Source organism: Apteryx mantelli, chromosome 11 (genome assembly GCF_036417845.1).
Source record: "Apteryx mantelli isolate bAptMan1 chromosome 11, bAptMan1.hap1, whole genome shotgun sequence".
Classification (NCBI taxonomy): domain Eukaryota; kingdom Metazoa; phylum Chordata; class Aves; order Apterygiformes; family Apterygidae; genus Apteryx; species Apteryx mantelli.
The window spans coordinates 14,070,775-14,074,953 of record NC_089988.1 but is presented as its reverse complement, the minus strand read 5'-3'; the positions used below and the strand labels follow the sequence as shown (position 1 = coordinate 14,074,953).

The following is a 4,179-nucleotide window of genomic DNA, read 5'->3' as shown; positions in this document are numbered from 1 at the left end:
TTCAGCTGCAGTTCAGACACCGATGCTGCAAGTTGTGGAACAGAGGGGTCTGCATGGGAATGAGGTTGCTATAGGCCCCTTCTAACCTATTGCACTCCAGGAAATGCAGTCTGTGGGGCTGGGAAATGAGCTGAATCTCCGATAAGGCGTACACATCTTCACTCCTGATAGTCCGTTGACCGTTTCCATGTGGTATCCTGCCCTTTGGAAAGGCACTGCTGCCTCATAGCAGCTCTGTGATATCTGAGAGCCCCATGAGGAAGGTGCAGAGATGCTGAGAGTATGGAGATGGTGGTGGGAAGCTGTATGTGGGCATCTGAAAAGAGCCCTGTGTGTCCTTGTCTAGAAGGGGAGTGTGGAGAGCTCCCTCAGGTGCCCTGAGAAAAGGTGAGAAACTTGAAGATGTGCACTTTGAAACTGGACTCGTCTGCTCTCAGCAGGGGTGGTTTCTTTCTAGGGCAACATATGAGTGTGATCATCCTCCAGCTCAAACAGAAAACTGCAACGTTTGGGGGTTTCTTTGCTTGAAAAGTCTCTGCTAACTTCTCAATGTCTTCTCCTTTGCACAGACCCCCATGCCCGGAGATAGGAAAATGTCCAACAGCAGCTCCCTCAACGAGTTCCTCCTCCTGGCATTTTTGGACACATGGGAGCTGCAGCTCTTGCACTTCTCCCTCTTCCTGGGCATCTACCTGGCTGCCCTCCTGGGCAACGGCCTCATCATCACTGCTGTAGCCTGTGACCACCACCTCCACACCCCCATGTACTTCTTCCTCCTCAACCTCTCCCTCCTCGACCTTGGCATCGTCTCCACAACTGTCCCCAAATCCATAGCCAATTCCCTGTGGGACACCAGGGCCATCTCCTACTCAGGATGTGCTGCCCAGGTCTTTTTCTTCTTTTTCTTCATTTCAGCAGAATTTTATCTCCTCACTGTCATGGCCTATGACCGCTTTGTTGCCATCTGCAGACCCCTGCACTATGGGACCATCATGGGCACCAGAGCTTGTGTCAGAATGGCAGCAGCTGTCTGGGCCAGTGGTTTTCTCAATGCTCTCCTGCACACTGCAAACACATTTTTCCATACCACTCTGCCAAGGCAACACAGTGGACCAGTTCTTCTGTGAAGTTCCCCAGATCCTCAAGCTCTCCTGCTCAGACTACTACCTCAGCGAAGTTGGGCTTATTGCATTTAGTGCTTCTGTAATATTTGGGTGTTTCATTTTCATTGTGCTGTCCTACGTGCAGATCTTTACTGCTGTGCTGAGGATCCCCTCTGAGCAGGGCCGACACAAAGCCTTTTCCACGTGCATCCCTCACCTGGCTGTGGTCTTCCTGTTTGTCAGCACTATCATCTTTGCCTACCTGAAGCCCCCCTCCATCTCCTCCCCAGCTCTGAATCTGGTGGTAACTGTTCTGTACGCAGTTGTGCCTCCAACTCTGAACCCTCTCATCTATAGCATGAGGAACAAGGAGCTCAAAGATGCCCTGAGGAAAGTGATTTCATGGACATTTTTCTGCAGTGGTGACATTGCCATTGCTCTCCAGAAATGACTCCCACTGTGTCCCGTACCAGGACTGAGCTTTGTTTGTTCACTTTATTTTTATTATGACTATTATTACTGTTGTTATTATTATTTGTCACCATGTTGCTACACAAATGGTTGGATTCTTTCCGCCTTTACTGAGACTGCTCTGTCTCACCTGGTGCCCATAGAAATTTGTGTCCAACACTGGGTCAGAGCTGACTCCATCGCAGTATCGTTGTAATAAAGTAAGTTCTTACAGGTGCAGTGCCTGAAGGCTGGGCTCTGCCTCCAAAGCTGCTGTCCCTCATGCCGTGTCCCCAGCACATTTCCTTGAGACAATCTCCCCCACCCCGCATGCTGGTTCTCACCCCAAATGTCACTCCCAAACTAGGCTACATGCCCAGCTAGAGGACTGGATGTCCAGCTGTGAGCCCTGGGAGGATGCGACCAATGCTGGTTCCTCTGCAGGGCTGGCAGGGAGCATGCAGAGGAGGCCCTGGGGCCATCTGCTGGGCCTGTAGACCATCGTCCTCCCATGGGGGCCTCAAGCAGGGTGCCTCAGTGCAAAGATCCAGCCCAGCTTGTTGCTGCATGAACAGAGAGGAGAAACTGCCCCAGGAAACTCCTCCCAGACCCAGCCTCTCACACCAACTATTTCCAGCACTGGCCGTTCCCTGTGGTCCTGGTGAGGGGTGATCTCTGAATGCGACTAGCTCCATCTGCCTGCTGGGCTCAGCACGTGTGTGGAGGCAATGTCCAGCCCTGCCTGGACTTTCTGCAGGCCCAGACCTCAGCAGACCCCAGATCCTGGACTTCTGCTACCCCGGGGGACAGAATCATGGCTGGGCAGGGTCTGGGGACTGGTGGGAGGCTGCCAGGCAGGAGGGCCGTGGGCAACAGGGCACCAAGGACTGTCATGGGGACCATGCTGGGGGGAATGTTTCCCCACCCCAGCATGCGCCCTGTCCTGTGCAATGCCCACACAGTGGGGCCATGGGGCCACATGCAGGGCAGCAGGGCTGGGCCAGTGAGGGATGAGGTGCCGATGGGAGCCACAACACTCCAGAAGCTCCTGACAGTCATGGAGGGGACTCACTGCTGCTAGCAGGGTTGGGGGCTTCTCAAGGGCTACTACCAGCAGCACCACCTGCCAGGACTCCCAAAGCCAGCACAGATGGTCAGTGCCCAGCACTGCAGATCACAGTGCCCCCTGTCCTGTGTCACTGTCCTCTCTCAGAAGCACTGTTGGGTGCATCACTCCCTGCCCAGGTATGGAGAGGAGCTGCTGGAGGTCTTCTCTTCTCATGCCTGCTGATCCAGGCTCTGCGCTGGCACTGGCCCACAGGATCTGCCCTGGGTCATGTTATGTCTCCATACGCTCTTGTCTGAGACCACGGAGAGGTCTGCAGGACATGGCTCTGCTTGGGGTTGGCCAGCACAACCCACCTGCACAGTTCAAGGAGATCTCAGCAAAGCTGTGGTTGGAGATGAGGCTGTGATTGTCCTCAGTCAAAGTTGGCGGGATGGTCTGGGTGGGGGCCAAGGGGAGGAAAGGACAAGAGACAACAAGGAGAAGATGCAGGAAGGGAAATTTCAAATGAGTTGAAGGAAAAAATAAAGAAATATCCATGGTAGTTGAGCAGCACTGGGGCAGGGGACAGGAGAATTTAAGAAATTCTTCTGGAGAAAGCACTTAACAACCTGCTCTAACTGTCAAGATAGCCCTGCTCAGAGCAAATCGTGGTCCTGGAGATCTCTGGTGGTCCCTCCCAACCCAAATCCTCTAGGACGAAGGGGCTGGAAGGCAGAGTGAGGGTCTGGGAACACTATTGTGGGGTTGAGGCCTTGCTGGCATTTGTACTGCCTGGTCAAGCCTGTCCTCAGAGTGACACAGTGAGCAAGTTCATCCTCAAAAGTAGTCTCTGCTCCATGGGCAAGAGGAGTCAAACCAGTGCTGGGAGACTACAGAGAAGTTCTCAGGAGCACACCAGGCATTCAGGCCCTTCGACTGCTGAGGTGTCCCCAGACCGGTGCTTTGCATCCTGGGTCTTAAGGGCTGAGAAATCTTTAGAGCCAGAGCAGATCGGAGTCCCATCTCCTGGGTTCACAGGTTACAGGGCATCAGCAGGGCTGTACTGGGTGCAGGGAGGGAATCACTGCCCAGGGCATGAGCAGATCCCCCTCTGCCCTCCCCTCTCTCTTCACACCCTTGAATAGAGATCGTGTTTCCCATGTTGGTCCTCCCTGCCAGGCTGTATTCCCAGCTGGAGGGGACGTAGGCTCCACACTGGGGAAATGCAGGAGAGCCCAGTGTCATCTAGAGGAGCGGGGTCCCACCACACCTGCTGGGTGGCCAGGCCTGCAGGCTTCAGACCCCACTCTGTTCCCCACACACCTCCTGCCTGTGGCTGGAGGGTGCCCAGCAACAAGGCAGGCATGCCTGGGGGGGTCTGGTGCCATTGGGGTGGTGGCCTTTGGACCAGTCTCTGTCTGTAAGGGACTCAGGAGATTCACTGCCTCCATGTTAGTGGCAAAGTTTGTTTCCCAGCTTCTTCTCTCTGGAGAGCTGAGGATTTCATTCTTGGGAGAAGGGGAAAAAGGCAAGCTTTTTGTCCATGGGATCACCCTGTCAACCCTCTACTGTCTTCTC

At 54.3% G+C, this 4,179-nt stretch overlaps 1 pseudogene; it reads left to right on the top strand.

The window, feature by feature from the left end:
- Positions 1-593: 593 nt before the first annotated feature.
- Positions 594-1,491, top strand: LOC136993087 (olfactory receptor 14J1-like; annotated as a pseudogene).
- Positions 1,492-4,179: the final 2,688 nt, after the last annotated feature.